The 18,220-nt window shown below is 39.6% G+C and overlaps 2 long non-coding RNA genes across 2 annotated transcripts in view; one reads left to right on the forward strand and one right to left on the reverse strand.

Annotated features, from left to right (window-relative positions):
- Positions 1–1,031: 1,031 nt before the first annotated feature.
- On the reverse strand, positions 1,032–11,587 carry LOC110295403. Its single transcript, XR_002378058.1, has 3 exons — positions 11,439–11,587; positions 2,869–3,057; positions 1,032–1,169 (listed from the first exon to the last, which is right to left on the reverse strand). It is a non-coding gene; the product is annotated as an uncharacterized LOC110295403 (long non-coding RNA).
- The window catches only part of LOC110295402, a 36,445-nt gene continuing 28,451 nt past the window's right edge, over positions 10,227–18,220 (forward strand). The window contains exons 1-2 of the long non-coding RNA XR_002378057.1: positions 10,227–10,409; positions 13,058–13,135. This is a non-coding gene — a long non-coding RNA (uncharacterized LOC110295402). The remainder of the gene's footprint in view (positions 10,410–13,057; positions 13,136–18,220) is intronic.

The raw sequence follows: 18,220 nt of genomic DNA on the forward strand, positions 1-18,220 counted from the left end.
CAGTGTTAGTCCTTACCTCTGGCTAGATGTTTGGCAGTGGCAATAGCTAGACCACCAACCCTGTCACTCACAGCTCCTCTCTGAACACCAGAGACGCTGGTGACAGAGGTTAGGTAACTGAGTCATCCTGTCCATGTGGATGTTGAGTGTCCCATCCTTTGGAGGTAAAGTCTCCCAGTGGATAGTGATAGGTGACCCAGAGGCCTGAACTCGAATAGCTTTTAGATGTCTTGTTCTCTTGGTGATTTCTTAGGCATTAAAGTGAACGTGCATAAGCAATGGGAAATGACTATAGTTAGTGATACTTCTTGTAGTCTATAGAAACCTTACCTTGTGAATTAAGTCCCTCGTTCCTCTCCACCTTTAGAGATGTCTTCCTCTGCACACACTGAGGTGGTATAACAATTTAGGCTCATCCGTGATGACCCTTGATGATCCTTGATCACCTGTGAGCAGTCTACAGTGTTCTCTTTGTTTTTTTGACTGGATTGAGTCTTTCCCCTCATTTCTTTTTCCTTAGGGACTTTTCTCTAGGCTCGTGTTTTATTGTGTATGTAGTACTAGGCATTGAAACCAGAGCCTTCTGTGTGCTAGGTTAGCCCTCTACCACGGAAACATCTTTTAAAGTTTTTAATTGAAGATATTGTCTCACCACGTTGCCCATTCTGGCTTATACTTCATGGTCCTTCTGCCTCAGCTGACCTGCTTAGCTGAGATTATAGATTTACAATAATAGGCCTATCTCCTTTAAGCATTGCAGATGTCTTTATTAAACTTCATAATGGGAAGATATTTTTGTCACATACAAAATTTTGGATTGACAGTGTTTTGACAGTGTTTTTTTTTTTTTTTTTTTTACTTATCAGTTGAACAATCTGGCAAATTTTATATAACATAAATTGAAATACAGTTCTGAGTATACTAAGAAAAATAATCTCTCAAGGACTAAAGACTAATTGTATGATTGCAGACTAACAAGTCAGTTTATTTTGCAAAGGGAAAAAAGACAAGGTTCAATTTTACTCCTTGGATGACAGAAAACGTTTCTTTTGATGGCGGAGAAATCCACATGACAAGCTTTTCCTTTGTGTGTTCTCCGTGGGAGTTGAGTACTAGGTAGCTGTTTCTTGCTTTCTTCATCTTCCCAGGCAAGCTGAGAGTAGAAGCGGCTGAGAGCAAAGAGGACAAAAACATCAATTGAGAACCACACTGGGAAGCAGGCTGTGGGAAGTGCACTGAGTGTGGGATCAGGCCACCCGTCTTTGAACCCCATCTTTTTGCCACTTAGCAGGGATGTGAGCTTTGATGCATTATTACCCCATCCACGATTCAGATGCTCCACGGAGACATTTGGAATGATACTTTATCTCGTGTGGTTCTCATGAGAACTGAACTAAAATGAGAAAACTACGACCTAGCATGGGACAGGGGCTCGGGAAAGGTGCGCCCTGAGACCTGCGGCATTGCTTATGACTTTTAAAGTGGTAATGTTTTCTTTATATTTTGTAGACAGCCGCTATTATTTAAATTTAACTTACTTGTTTAATTGTTTTGATGAAGGTAAGTGTAGACAACATTTATTAGTCTAGGTCAAATCAGGAGAAAGAAATAACAAAGTAATTAATAAAAGAAACTTTAAGATAACCAATTGTGGTACTACGCAACTGGCTCAGTGGTTTAGAGCACTGGCTGTTCCTGAGGACTTGAGTTTGGCTCCTAGCGCTTCTATCGTGGTTCACAACTGTAACTCCAGTTGCAGAGGTTTGGATGCACTCCTTTGGCCTCTGTGGATGCTTCATTCAAGGGGAACATAGACATACATGTGGGCAAAACACCCATACACACATGAGTGTGATGGTTAACCTTCATTCTCCACTTCCCTGGATTGAGACTACCCAGGAGACTACCCAGGAGACTACCCACTTCTGGGTTGTGCCCATGAGATGATTCAGAGTTTTAAGTGGATGGATGGAAAGAAGGCACCATAAACATGGTCTGGGTGACCATACAGTGAGAAGGGGAGAGATGGGCAGAAAAACTGGAGAAGTCTCAGCCTGCTTCTCTCTGTGTCCTGACTACAGACACTGTGTGCCCAGCCACCTCAGGGCCTGACTGATGTGTCACTGTAGACTGTGCCCATCTTAAACTGAAAAGCAAAATGAACTCTCCCCAATGCACTTCCCTTCCTTCTATTCCCCCTGAGACAGGAGCTCACTATTGTATTAACCTGGTCTTGAATCAAAAATCCTCCTGCCTCAGCCTCCCAGACAATCTTTCTTCCAGAAGTTGTTTTCTTCCTTGTCTTACATAAGCTTGTCCATTTTCTCCTTCTGGACTCTTTTCTCTTGGAGCACCTTCTTAAGTGTCAGTATTTCTCAGAGTTCCATCTTTGTCTCTTTTTCTCATTTATTATCTTTTTCTAGGATGGCAGGGTAGTCAGGTATCAAAAAGCACAGAATTGCAAGCGCATAAAATACTGAATATTATCTTTCAGTTCCTGTTGATGGTGTGTGGCACCTTAATGTCTCTAGTCTAGATAGCCTCATCTGTATCGAAAATAAAGATAATAACGAAGTCAAAAGACTAATGGAAACAGAGCAGTTTTATGTACACAATTCTGCAGAATAGAAGCTAGCCTAGAGAAAAGAGATTACCACCTCTGGCTTATCTGTAACTCCAGGAATGTTCAGTACACTTCATTTTAACAATGGACCATAACAATGTATTTCTTACACTTGTAAAATAAAATGTGCTGTCCTTCTCAACTCCCTGGATGGCTGAGATGAAATATTACACAAGTCTTTAGTACAGCAATCAGTACACAGAGTGTTCTAAGTACACAGTACCTAGGGCTTTCCATTTTCTCACCTTCAAACATCTGACTACAGGTCCGTTTACTCAACGAATCCTTCCCAGTTCCCTCTACATCTCTACAGGAGGCAAAGTTCACTTCAGTGGTTTCCAAAAATGCCAATTTGTGGTTTTTCTGTTTTTATTCTGTGAAGCGATTAATGCTCCGGCAAGATGGGGCAATGAAGCAGATTGAAGTACTTGCTTCTAAGTAGAAATAAAAAGCCAAATTTAACCAATGTAACAAGTCACCTTTTGTATTAAGAACACCCGTTAAGTGTTGGTATTGAAATAACCTTATGTAAAATTATGTGTTTCTAGTAATGGATTTTTTTCTTCTTTTTTTAAAAAAGAAAACATATCTGGACTTAGCCAAATGAAAAATTTTCAGTTTAAAATTGATTCCTTGAATTTGTCTGGAAATTTTGTTGACATATGAAGCCTGGTAGGTTGCGAATCTTAGTTATTTTGGGCAGCTTTGCTTGAATAAACCATGAGCACCTGCACGGGATACTGTGCAAAGCTTCTGCTGTCTTGTTCTCTAATACACACAAAGCCTAACTCCTTTCCACTTCTACTCTTAAGATGTAACTGTCCATGCCAGCTGCATCGTTTTCAAGGCTCCCCAGGCACCACTGGCCTTGTGCTCAACAGATGACTAAACCTTTCCAGTGCTACCTCTTTGCCCTTCTATTGCTGCCACTGTAAAATCTGTCTGTCTGTCTGTCTGTCTGTCTGTGTGTATTATGTATTTGACACACATATATGTATTTTTATGCGTGTCTGCAATTTAATTTTTGTCTATTGTCAAGCTCTCACCCACTCCCCCCTCATGTGGCTTGATCATGAGCTGCTCCAAGAACCTTGTTGCTTTGCCTTCACTATCTTTCCTGCTTCCTTTGGATGTGAAACTTCTCTGCATGGCCCCCACGGCCTCCCCCTTCCTGTGTGCTGCTTTTCTGCACCTGGGTCCCTCACAGCCATGATTATTATTTATCTGTATTGTCTGTATTTCCATTATCTTAGAATCTGTACTACTACCATTTTCTGCTGCTTAGACATCCCATGCTCTTCATTGACGAAAGCCTGATTAGTCTTTCAAAGATACCAAACCATCCACAAAACTTTCCATCCCAAACTTATGCTGTCTATAAGAAGTGCAGGGTGTGGGGATGTAGCAGAGACTGAGGGAATGGGCGACCAATAATGGTCTAACCTGAGATCCATCCCATGGACACACACCAATCCCTGACACTATTAATGATATTCGGTTATGCTTGCAGACAGGAGTCTAGCATGACTGTCCTCTGAGAGTCTCTTCCCAGTAACTGACTTAGACAGGTACAGATACCCACAGCCAAACAGTAAGTGGAGCTTGGGGACTCTTATGGAAGAATAGGAGGAAGGATTGCAGTCCTAAGGGGATAAGAACTCTACAGAAAGACCAACAGAGTCAACTAACCTGGACCCTTGGGGCTCTCAGAGAATGAACCACCAATCAAAGAACATGCACGGGCTGGACTTAGGCCTCCCTGCACACATGTAACAGATGTGCAGATTGGTCTTCATGTGGATCCCAAAAAACTGGAGTAGAGACTATCCCAAAAGCTGTTGGCTGTACATGGGATATGTTCTTCTAGCTGGGATGCCTTATCTGGCCTCAGTGGGAGAGGATGCACCCAGCTTCATGGAGACTTGATGTGCCAGGGTAGGGGTATATCTAGAGAGCCTGTACCATCTCAGAGGAGGAGGGGATGAAGGTGGGAGGAGGTGACCAGGAGGGGGCAGTGAGTAGGATGTAAAGTGAATACATTACTACTACTACTACTACTACTACTAAAGAATTACTTCTTAAAAAAGAAATACTTGTGGATGATATATTAAATGAAAACTCTTTCTCCTCCCACAACCTAAGCAGACATGCCTAAGTTTGGAAGTAGCTTTGTCCCCACACCATTATTGTGACACTCAATTTCTCTGTGATCCAATTTTCTATGTACCTACCTAGCTAGATTTCCTCCTCCACCTCCATGTAAAGTGCTTAATACAATCCCTGATGCATTTAGATGCTACCTACCTAAATGATTATTAGTTTAGTATTATTATGCTAAATATTTTCTTAGAACCCACTTCTGTTCCTGCTAACCATGTATATCAAATAGCTAATATAGATGATAGGAGGCCATAGTAATTGTATTTATTTGATAAACAGCCTATTGATGTAGGAAATAAAAATAAGTATGAAAATAGTATTTTGTGTCCTGGTACACCTTATAGTCTTTAATTTCATTATTGAATAAAAATGTATAATAAAGGTGTGGTAGAGACTGGGTAGAGAACAAGCTGTCTGCTTGCAGGCAGGAGTCTAGCATGACTGTCCATGTCTTTGATGTGTGAAAAATGCCCAATCCTTTTAGAAACATAAAGATTTCTCTCTCTCTCTCTCTCTCTCTCTCTCTCTTTCTCTCTCTCTCTCTCCCTTCTTCTCCCTCTCTCTCCCTCCCTCCCTCCCTTCCCCTCTTTCTCTCTCCCCCTGCCTCCCATTAATTAATTAATTAGCTTCACAGCCTGATTGACTGGAGCCTCCCTTCCCATTTCTCCTCCCAGTTTCTTTCTCTCCTCTCCTCCACCTAAGCCCTCTCCCTTTCTCCTCAGAGAAGGGGAGACCTCCTATGGATATCAGCGTAAGAAGGTCTCATGCATTGTAATAATCATAAAAAATTACACATACAGGCACATACTGCATAAGAGCAAGGATATATTTTGTGAAAGGTATTAGTAGGGAATTTTGTAATTGTATGAACATCATAAAGAATTTTAGATAAAAATGTAGATGGTGTAGGCTGCAGCATTCTTAGGCCATGCGGTTCATGCACAGTACGCAATACAGAGATTGCTTGTAACACCTCAGTGAACAAAACACTAGGAGATTACGTAAAGAGAGAGTGACCATGTGGAAACCATGAGATGAGATAAGGCTGAATTGTACATGGTTGTTGCCAGCATACCAGCAACCTTCTACTTAAATAGGTAGAAATATTACCTAAGATAAAAGGATAACATAGTAAATCATAGAGCCGCAGTGGGATGCTTTGCTGTTACTAAGGACTGCACAAAATTACATCATATGGTTTTATGTCGCTGGCAGCAGTGCAGTTTGTATATGCCAGTATCAGCACTGATCTGGTAACGTGCTCTGCTGTGGTGTTCTGGTGGTTATGACTTCACAGGGCAATGGGAATAAAGATGTCATTGTTCAGCTACAAATGCAGTAAAATCAAGTTTGAAGGGAGGTCAGTAACCTGTTCTAATGCTTCTTCAATCCCTAGCTTGGCCGATTACAAGTGTCTGTAACTCCATTCCAGGGGATCCAACCTGGTTCTAGTGGTGCATCTTCTTGAGATACAATCCCCTGAAACAATTATCTTTCATTTTCTAAATGATGTTCCTTGTGAATTATATCTAAAGACCTAGAAAGGACCCACACTGATACCCACTTCTGTTCCAGTAATAGTATTGTTTACTCCAGGCATGCTGTCTCATCTAGAGAGTTGTTGAAGAGAGACAGTGTATCCTCACTATCCTGTTATAGAGTTTGATGAAAAGCTTATCTAATTGTCTAATTGGTTGAAAGCTTACATTATTTCTTAATCAATGATGTCATCCATGTTTTTGGTGATAAAAAATGCCTTGACACTGTCTTAGTAATAGTATATAGGTCTGAGGTGAGTTCTGAACTGAGAAATAGTTCGATTGGTTTAACTCAGTAATGTCATTAAAAAAAATCCCAAGTCCATGTTATCTTTATATCCCTTAGGAATTCAATGTTTAGTGCATGGGAGTGGCAAAATAACTGCTGATATTCTAAGCACATTGTAACATGGGATGTCATTTCAAATGGGATGGGATCAAAGGGTACAACAGTTGTTTAGTCAGTACCAGGTGGTCATTCCTGGAAACATGCATGCAAGTAGCATTGTATAGACTTTGCAGGTTGTATATATGTATTTACAAATTGTGTGTGTGTGTACATATGTGTGTTTACAACCATATATGTATGTAACAACAATTAATAGAAGAAGTGACCATGAGTTTGAAAGAGAGCAAGAAATGCTATACAGTAGGGCTTGGTGGTGGGTGGAAGGAGGTAATGAGGTAGTTATATTATAATCATAAAAGATAAAATAAATGTAAAAAAAAAGCAAAACTAAATCATGACTGGTGCGGTATTGGGATTAGGTACAAAAATCAAAATGTCCTTTTGTTAGAAAGAAGAAAGGCAAATACTGGGGGAGGAGCCGGTGTCTAATGTCTACTACAGGTGTTCCTTCCCTCTTCACTAGAGTGTGAAATCAAGTGTTGCAGAGGCTCCGCCTTGTGGTTCTCCCTCTTATGGTGTCTGTTTCCTGGGGGCTCTCCTGCTATTTCCGTTCCTCTTCTTCCATCTTCACAATTAACCTCTCCTTATATCATCTCTCCATCACCACCCAGTGGATTTAGGGAAGTCCTGCCACAAAACCAGCTGCTACTTCATCTCAGGCTAATGACTTGAACTAACCAATATTTACAGTTTTCTTTCAAAAATTTCACATCTTACCCAAATAACTTGGAGTTTATGGAAAATAATATCTCTAGGTAATAAGTAAATAAATCTACTTTAAAGCCACAAAACATGATTTTTAATTGAGCTGTAAAAGTATCTCCAATTTATAAATTCAAGTGATGCAAACAGCAGTTCACATCTTCATCTTGGAAAAAGAAAGATCTACTGCCAAATAACATTTCATCTTGTCCTTAGAGGTTGACAACAAGGAATCCTTTCCTTATTTAGAAAAAAATAAGATAACATGATCATACCGTGTGGAAAGAGAACATGTGTTTCCTTCAGACATCCTTTAATAATATCAACTGCCATTCACCTTATACCTTCTATTTCATTTGGAAACATCTCAATGTATCCAATGTATCTTTTCAAAAGCATAGAAGTCCATGAGATGATTTATCTTTTTACAATAGGAAACTCTAAAAAAGAGAGAGAAAGAGGGTGGAGAAATCCATTGGAGGGCAAAGACAAGTGTCTCAAAGAGTGAAGATGGAGAAGCTCCAGCACTTTGCAGAGCCAGAGTCTGTAACAGGAGAGGAAGTCATCTGGAAAATGGCCTCTCTCAGACACTGCAAGGCAGCCTCTCGGGGAAGAGTATCAGGTTTAGTAGCCCTTGCGGGGTTCTTGTTTCTGTGACTTTGAGACAAGGTCTGTGATAGAATCAAGCTATTGTTTCATAGTTTCCCACCCACTGCTCACACACTGCTAAAGTCATCTTTACCCCAAAGTCTTGCTGACCACGCTTCCCATAGTGTCTTATGACACGACCATTTGGTGGACGGAGTAGATCAATAGCAGTCACTACAGTATAGTGAAATATAAAACAGCTGAGTTGTGACCATTACAAAGTAGACTATTTAACAGCTGGGTGTGGACACCATGAGCTCTAGAGGAGGCTGGGAAACGAGGGGAGAAAAAAAGAGACCTAAACAGACACTGAAGTGCAAAAGCAGAATCAGACGTGTTCATAAAATAGAGGGATTAGAAAGCCAATAGCAACACAGGAGATAGCAACTGTGTCAGCTCAGAAATTAGGGAGCCTAGTTCTGGCTTCACCAACTACTTGTGTAATGTGGGAAAAAAGTCACTTTACCCTTAAAATAGCTTTGTTGTAAAATCATTCAATCTGCATAATACTCAAGTATTGACAATATAGTTATAACTATGGTATATTAATTGAACTGTACAAAACTACCACCATATAATTTCATGTGTCTCATTCCTCTGATAGGAATCCAATTCCCTATTTCTTCAGCCACTGAAATACGAACATACTTTCTGTTTCTAGACATTTATCCGTTCTATACAGTTCTTTAAAAATGAATCTGTATATTAAATGATTTTTATGACTGCTTTTTTCACTTACTACAATGGTTTTTAGGCGCATACATTTTGTAGTGTGTATGGATATTTTCTTTATTTTATTACCAAATAATATTCCACTACATTTTGTTTCCAAGCATGCTGGTTGGTAAGTGTTTTGTTATTTCCTCATTCAGAGAGTGTGGATAATGCTGCTATCAGGATGAGCGCAGAAGGCTTTATGGCCTATTGCTGTTTTTTCATCCACAAAAGAAAACTCAAGAGTTTATGCTGTATGTTGTCATATTTGATAATAGTTACAGTTTATATTTCTTATTAATTTATGACATGAGTGTATAATGTACACATCTTTTTCATTTAATGTTTCTGATAACACAACTAGCAAAAGCATATTTCAGTTCTGGCTTTCAACTGGTAAATAGATGACTTTTTTTTATTTGACAGATTCTTTAATTTCCTTTTGTATTTTATTTGTGCATTCATCCATATGTCCATCCATCCATATTTACTGCACTTATAAAATACTTCCAGGTAAGAATTCTATGTTGTTTCTCAAGGATATTCAATTTGAGTGAGATAGAACTGGTACATAAAATATTTATCTCTGAGGAGTGGAGAGAGGTCATGCATAAACATACACTTGTTAGAGAGAAAGAATTTCCTTTAGCAAGATGCAGAGAGCAGTCTCAGTGATTTCCAAATTATAATTACACACAGTGGCATTACAACAAATGATGTTCCTTGTCCATCTTAAAGGACTCTTGTTAGTATTGCAATAATAAGATTAAAGAATCATATTCAAGTTTGGAAACTGGCGAGGATTCAAATAGGAGGCATTTGCTGCTGAGGTATACCTGCTGCAAGTTGTTGGGAAATAAAAAATGGGGGCCCCTGGGGAAGTGGGGGAAGGGAAAAGACCCACGCTCTGCCAGAGTTTCCTTATTCTCTGGTTAGTCAGACTTGGGAGGGCTGCTACCTACCCTTTCCACTCCTCCCTGGGTGGGCATTCCTCTATTCCACTCTTCAGGGGTGGCCAAGGGGAAACCCTACCTGAGGATCCCCAGAGCTACCTTGCTAAAGCCACTGGGGTTATGTGAGAGAGGGATAAGGGAAGAGGTTCCCAACACCTGTGAGAGTGTATGCAGCAGATCTTAAGCAGAGACTCTCTATAGTTTAAGACCTTTATTAAAGAAATGCAGGGGGAAAGAGAGAAGGGAGAGAGAGAGAGAGAGTAAGGGAGAGGAGAGGAGAGAGGAGAGGAGAAGAAAAGACAAAGAGAAAGGAGAGAGGAGAGAAGGCAAAGAAAGAGGAGAGAGAGGTGAGAGTGAGGAGTGAGAAGTGAGAGCGTAATAGGTAAGAGAGCAAGGTGGGGCTGAACAGCCCTTTTTATGGTCTTCACTGTTGCTGGGTAACTGGGGAGGAGTTTAGCCTGAAGGTCAGAAACTTGGGCATTGCCTATGTGACTACTGACCATGCTTCTTTTGTGGGGGCTATGGGGGGTGGGCAGTAACTTAGGCAGAGGGCAGAGTTCCAGGAGCATGAGGGAATTCCTACTGTGTCATGAAGGTGAATTATGACCATCAGGGTTCAGACCTCAGCAAGACCTCTGCAATTCCCCACAGCAAGTCTTGCAGTAAGTAGATAAAAGTTGCTCACAGTCATCCATTGGATGAAGCACAGTGTTCCCAATGAAGGAGCTAGAGAAAGTACCCAAGGAACTGAAGGGGTTTGCAGCCCCAAAGGAGGACCAACAATATGAACTAACCACTATCTCCAGATCTCCCTGGGACTAAACCTCCAATCAAAGAAAACACATGGTGGGACTCATGGCTCTGGCTGCATATGTAGCAGAGGATGGCCTAGTCTGTTATCAATGGGAGGAGAGGCCCTTGGTCCTGTGAAGGTTCTATGCCCCAGTATAGGAGAATGCCAGGGCCAGGAAGCAGGAGTAGGTGGTTGGGGAACAGGGGCAGGGGTGAGGAGGGGATAGGGGATTTTCGGAGGGGAAACTAGGAAAGGGGATAACATTTGAAATGTAAATAAAGAAAATATCTAATAAAAAATGAAAAAAAATTTGTCAAGAAGATCCAGAGTGCTGCCAGTAGCTAGTTATAGGAGCTTCAAACCTGTCACTTGTGGGTTCTGGTGGGCTATGTGGTCACACTCAGCACAGCACAAACTACTTAAGGAGCTGTTCAGTGAGCTTGAATGTACTATGTGCATCACCAGCTCCTTAAAGATTTTATCTTTCATTTCCCATGTTCCAAAATGCTCTGGAGTTCAGCTAAACAAGAATTGCAAAGGATACAACATTTAAAATGATAAAATCTCTATCTCTGTCTCCGCCTCCCTGCCCCTCCCTCCCCTCTCCCTCTACCCCCCCCTCTCTCTCTCTCTCTGTGTCTCTCTCTGTGTCTCTATCTTTGTCTCTGTCTCTCTCTCTCTCTGTCTCTGTCTCTCTCTCTTACACACACATAAATCCATTTTTGAGTTTATTAGGGGTTTCAATACAGTTACAATCCAGATATTTTAAGTATTCTCAGACAGTTTCTGTCATGAGATGTGGGCTTTTTCTAAGAGTCAATTTAATGGAGTGCTGAAGTCGTAGTAGTTTTAGAATTTTGTGAATAATAATGTAAATGCAGTATCAAAGATGACATACCTTCACCACACATAGAATGAAGCATCTTGGACATCACAGCCTATAGACCTGAGTCTATTCCAATCAAGGCTTTCCTTAGAAGCACTGATTGACATGTATTTACTGCTCCAGAACATCTTGGGACACCACGTCCATGTAAACTGAACCCCGACAAGAGTAACCCTTTAGAATAGCATCAGTTAACTGCTGCTGATGCTTGCCACTTGTCCCAGAGCAACCAAGGAGGATGTCACAAAGGGAGTAAGATGATGGTTGAGTTTTGAGTGGACTCAGGCTCAGCTAAGAGGAGGAGGAAGAGCATCCCTGACAGAGAAACAGGCTGAGGATAAGGTGCTGAAGAAACCTAATTTGGGTTGTTTGCTGTTTGTTCCTGGTTGTTTTGTACAGCACACAGGAATCTGGAGGTCATGACTAAGGAAGTCACTTCCCTTCCAGAATGACTTGTGATTTCCTGACTTATAAAAATAGCCTAGTTAAGTATACAATCACTCACAGGAAGTGACGTGGGTAAGACAAGCAAGCAACACGCATTGTTTATCAAGAGATGCCAAGGAAGAATGTAAGCACCCTCAAAGATGGCTTCCGAGTGGAGCTGTGGTCTTTCCACGTCAGTTTTGTTCATTCCCACTACCCAAAACTTTCATGTTGACTTATGGGCAGACCTTTGGTCTTTTGTCAAAATGTCAACCTTACAAAGTTAAATTTTACCCACTTAATATTTTTTACTGACTCTTCATTTCTACCAAATCTCATTCAATGAATACTTACTTGGAAGATAATAGAGAAAAGTTAATTCATTTGATAGGGAGTTTCTGAAGTTTTCTAACGTACAAATGATCCTGTAACCAACTCACCGATTCTTGTCTTCAGTTACAACAATAACAATTCTCTCTTCTCTGCCTCCGTTCTCTGTATCTTCTGTGTGACTGTCACCTCTTCTCCTGGTATCCATTTATATTATCCATTATTTTGCTATGCTTAAATGGGTCTTTGATTTCTGAAATCAGATTGGATCTAGCCAATGGCCATTACCATTCTTTGGTTAGAGAGCAGGGGAAGAAGGAGACCATGATATTTATTTCTCCATTATCCTTCTTTCTCAGTTAGAGAGTGAGGAGCCATGTTCCTACATGAAAGGACATAAGAGTTACATTGAGAAGTTGGCTGCTATAGTTATATCTCTCTGAGTCCTGGTAGCCATTTCCTTCCTCATCAGGCCACTGGTTGCTGATCTAAAGAGAATTTTCCTGTCTTTGGTCTTGTATTGTTAATTATTTTATTTTTGATTCTTGAGACAGTATTTTATTATGTAGCCTGAGTTGACTTCAAACCCATGACCATCTTCCTCTTGAGGGCTGGGGCTACACATGTGAGTCATCATATCCATTTTCTTTCCCTTAACTCTGTCTATAATTTTGTAAACAGATTGTTCATCATCTAATATCAGTTATGTTTTTGGAGTTGCTCTTATTTGCACAGACCTTGCTGATTAATTTTTTTCCAAATATACTTTTCAGCAACTACTCTGTTAAAAATGTTTAGAACTTGGGAATACGGCTAGAAGTGAATGTAATGTTTCTTTATTGTTATAAGGGCTATTGTATTACTTGCTTACACAGGCTTGTGAGGGGAGATGTACTTTGCTCAGCCCACAGTTAATTACTGAAGTCCAAGGCTTAGTGAAGTTGTATGGTAATGTAAGCATTTTTTTTACACTTCGGTGATAAATAGCTTTCACAAAGAATTTTTTCCACAGAAAAGTAAATCCGTAGGTTTGAGTTTTGCTTTGCAGTGTATTAATTTTGTACTAACATATCAACCTTATCCTCATATTCACTTATTAAATTACTGTAACAAAATTAGCTATTGTGAAAAATTTCTGTCTCATTAATTAATTAAATAATATCTTTTTTGATGTATGTTCATTTAACTTCTCATTGAAAATTATGCTTGACATTTCAAAAAATTAGCTTCCTGAATCCATCACCATGGTTTTAGTGCTTCATTATCTACTGGTATCTTTTCATATTGCGGCATAAACATCTCTTTTCTTATTTATATCTTAAACTTTCAGAAAGAGTAGCCTATGTGTAGACACACTATGTGTATTTCCAACTGACATCTTTTTTCCTCCTTATGAATAAGGTCTCCTATATTTAGTTTAATTAAAACCTTAAGTCCTGAAACCATTTTTCCTTAGCCTCAGCATTTGCCTCTACTGATTCTTTTCTTTCTTATTTCTTCAATTCTTTTCTCATATGTTTCATTCAGACTGCAGTTTCCTCCTTCCCCTAGTGTCTCCCCATCCTCTCCCTCCCTCAGATCCACCCCCTCTACCCTCCCAGGGACATCAACAAAACATAGCATAACAAGCTAGAATGAGACCAGGCACATATCATTATATCAAGCTGAACAAGACAAACCAGTAAGAGGAAAAGGGACCCATGAGCAAGCAAAGGAGTCAGTGACAGACCCTGCTCCAGCATTCCAACAAGACCACCAAGCTACACACACACACACACACACACACAGGACCTATGCCAGACTCCTATAGGCTCCCTCATCTCTGCAAGCTCCCATGACTCACAATGCTCTTTTTCTCTTAGCTTTCAGTCTACTGCATTCTTGATTTTCTTCCTGTGACTGTACATTTTTTTGACAATATTCTTGGCTTTCTTCTATGACTATAAATTTCTTGGCTGTCTTTAAGAATGTTAGACTGAACATGGTTCTCTTCTGAGCCCTTTCTCCCTTTCTTGCTCTTCAAATAGGTTTGCATTCTCTCGCATGACTTTGGTTACTGCCTACTTTTGTGGAGCAAACCCAGTCCTACCTCCAAAGCACCAGAGATGTAAGGCCAACTGCTGTTGAATGTCTCCAACGTTCTACCACATTTTGGACACCAGGCAGCCATGGAAGAACCAGGCTCTTTAACACTGTGCAAACATTTTTTTTCTTTTCTTTCCAGGTTAGTTAGCACCACTGCTACTCAGTTGCTCAAGGCAGAGCCTGTTTTTTTTTTTTTCCTTGCATTCCACCTCACCTCTTAATTCATTTGAACTCTGTAAATTTAGCAATTCTAACTCTGGTGCTTCTCACACCAACTCTGGTTGCTTCCTCATTAGCCCTCTTGCCTTTATCTGACACACTCACCTACTTTTGTAAAATGAAAATCTAGTTAACTCCACTTAAACTTAGTAATTCCTCTGATTTTTCTTGGCATAAGTCCATAATCCATAGTATTATTCATGAAATCTCTTTATCTACCAACATTGCCTTCAGCTCCAGCTGCGTTTCTTGCTAATTAATTCACCAGTACTCTTTCCTCCCATGATAGAATGTGAGGATAGCGAGGATGTTAGATCCAAATTCTAACTGTTGGTCTCAGAAATAGACTTATGAAATGTTCCCTATGTGTAAGACTGCCACCAAAGAGGAAGATGGGGTAAAAATTATTTAGAATTACTTGATAATTTGAACTTTCATAGTAGTAGTTCCTGTGGGGTGAGGGAGTGCTTTGCAGGCTTCTTAGTGGCCTGTATGCCTTGCTGGCCATATCAATATTGCAAGAATTGGACTGCTTTTCATTGGACCACTTTGTTTATGTGTGCATGAGTGTGTGCACATAGATGTATATGAGAATGCCTGTGAATATGGGTGTAGACAGCAAAGGATGACTTATTGTGATATTTCTTATGGTCTATCACCTTTGTTTTTTTTTTTTTAGACAGTTTTCATCATAGTTGGGGTTAACTGATTAGGCTAAACTGGCTCACTAGTAATCCCAAGCTTCTTGAGTTCTGGCACAACAAGCACATGATACAATGCATATTACCGATAGAACTTAGGTCCTTAAGTGAACACACAGAGCACATTACTGACTACATCATCTCCCTAGTCCTTGGGACCATTTGTCCTTGTTTATTGTGATTATTTCTGCAATTGATGTTAGACTATCTCCTCTTAGCCCAGACAAATAAATAACAAGCTTTCTTTCTCTTCTATATAAAAGAAGGTTGTCTTCACTATGTGTGCCCAAGCTGGGATGCAAATCCTTTACATGAGCAGCACCTATCTGAACCCTTCCATGCCTCCCCTACAGAGGATCTGCTGTAAATTTTCTGCTGCTTCTGCTGCTTCCTGTACCTTGAGTCTTAAACCTATTGTTTCTGGCTCAGGAGGTTTCTCTTTGGCTCACTTCCAGGGACAGACAACAGGGGAATTTATTAGCTTGTAACTCAAATGAAGACCTTACAGTTTTATGTTTCTAAAGTACATTTTATGCTTCCAAAGAACTGTAAGAAATGTTGATAAAATACCACTTTCTCCTGGACAGGAAATTAAAATAATGGTGTCTGGCAGCATAACTTGGAAGTTCACTTTGGTGGAATCCACAACAGGGATAGGTCAGCATCCAGTGCTGACATTTTCTTCTTCATAAATCTTCATTAGAGTCAGGTTAGGGATGTGAAGTCATTCTACCATCAGGTGTCTCAAAGGCTCACTGAGTAATTTATTTATTTTCTTTACTCACAAATACATTAACACATTTGCTACATTGCTACAAACACAGAAGCCTATATGGACTGTCACCACATGATTAGAGGGTATTTATCTGAGTGATACAGCCCAATCTTACCTATTCTTTCACTAACCCACTTTGCAAATAATAAGTACTCAGTGATTTCCAAGTCCTATTGTATCATGGGTAGAAAGTAAAAGTAAGATACTTGAACCTTCATGTAACATATAAAGACACACGAGAACATTTAAAATAAAACATCATAATAATTTTAAGAAAATTAGAGTATAAACAAAGTGCCTATTGTATGTAACTGGCCATACCAGCTACACTTAAATACTACCATTTTACTATCCAGAAAACATTTATATTAAGGGTTTACTATATTTGGAACATATTCCTCTATATTCCCTATATATGTACAATATATATATATATATATATATATATATATATATATTGGAAATATATATATACACACACATATATATACATATATATATATGTATATGTATGCATAGGTATATATGTATGTATGCATGTATGTATATATGCTTACTAGTACTTTGTCTCCCATAAGCCCTTCTCTATGACAATTTATAGATATTCTAAATAAAGCTAATTACCAAGGCTCCTAAATCGACTCACATTTTATTGTTGAAAGACTCTGGAACGAGAATCCATAATTTGCTTAACAAACCATCTGTGTTTCTCTGCGTCTTCATAATATCAAAGGAATATTCATGTTCACTCACAGCCGCTGAATACACATCCAGGCAAACTCTTCTATTTTATCTCTGTTGTGAGACTCACATAACAGATTCATGAGGAATCAAGATCACTTAGTGTTAGCAATTTGGTTTCTTAAACTTCAAACTGATTTTAAAAGTGGGCCACTCTCCACATATCGCACGTAGGTTTGGGACTCTCAAGTTTTATGATACGCCCCTGGTGTAAGTTGGAATGTAACCTTGAATGAATGAGAACTTTGCAAGTTTGTTTTCATAGGAAATTTTCTCTTTTGCTCATTAACCATACAAGAACATGATTGCCAAGGGAGAAAAAGTTTTGTCTTCTTCATGAAAGCATGATATCCAGTGAAGTCAAGACCTTCAGAATGCTAGTTCTCATAGGTATCTAAGAGGAAAGGCCAGATTCTCTGTTTCTTAGGGAGTCTTTGAGACCTCCCTGACCAGTTTGTACTGAATCATCCTATGCCTTACACTGGCATTCTTCAGCCACTCAGCTATCACACTCCTAAATCCTGGTTTACAAAGTGATGAACTTCAATACGGCCTTTTCCTGTGCCCTTCATCCTGATTTCTCTCTCACACTTCCTTTTTATCTCCTCCATTTCCTTACCCCCTCCCCTCATGGCTTTCCAACTTAGTACAGTGGATGGTCAGTCCCTTCTTTGCTACGTATTGATGGTGTTGGCTAATGAGATGTAAGCATGAGGTTGCTGAATGAGATGTTTCAGAAATCCCTGGATTTCCTGATATGAAAAAGACAGGTCTGGATGGATGTCCTTTCACATGCACCTTGCCTTTCTTGAGTTCCATCCTCCTGTGTGTTCATTGCAAGTTGAGCAGGTATCTAGAATTCATGAAAGGACAGGGGTGAAGAAATGAAGATCTACGTGGTGGAAGATACTGGAGCTGAAAAAAAAAACCTTCCAAATAAAAAGAAATCAGTCATATTACAGTTAATCATATTTTCTTACTTACACCTAAACTCATAAATGGCAGAATGAGGAATATAGAGTGCTCTTCCTAAATGCATATAATGAGGCCTTTAAAATATGGGAAGCATTTAGCTTATAGCTTACTTTTGACTTTCCAAAAAATTTTTTTATCATTTTAACTTAGTTTTACAGAAACTTTCCTGATAATCCCCAAGGACAGTACCAGAAAAACAAGGCTGAATGTCTGTAGCAGACATGTCTGTAGTGAATGCTTAAAAGCCCTTTGAGTAGGACTCTGTTCTCTTTGAATACTTGCTGTGGTTTTTCTCTGTTACTTTTCCTCTTACGTCCATGATCTCTGATGCTTCTTTCCTGTTTTACCCATAGTGTTTCTTCACATTTCTAACCTGGAGAAACACTGTGCTTCCTACAGACACTGGATACATTCATACTCACACACACACACACACACACACACACACACACACAAATACACACACACATGCACACACACATACAGTCATACAATACACTCACACATTCAGCCTTTCAAATACTCATACACACACTAATACA

The sequence above is a fragment of the Mus caroli genome, chromosome 5 (genome assembly GCF_900094665.2).
Source record: "Mus caroli chromosome 5, CAROLI_EIJ_v1.1, whole genome shotgun sequence".
In the NCBI taxonomy this organism is placed as follows: domain Eukaryota; kingdom Metazoa; phylum Chordata; class Mammalia; order Rodentia; family Muridae; genus Mus; species Mus caroli.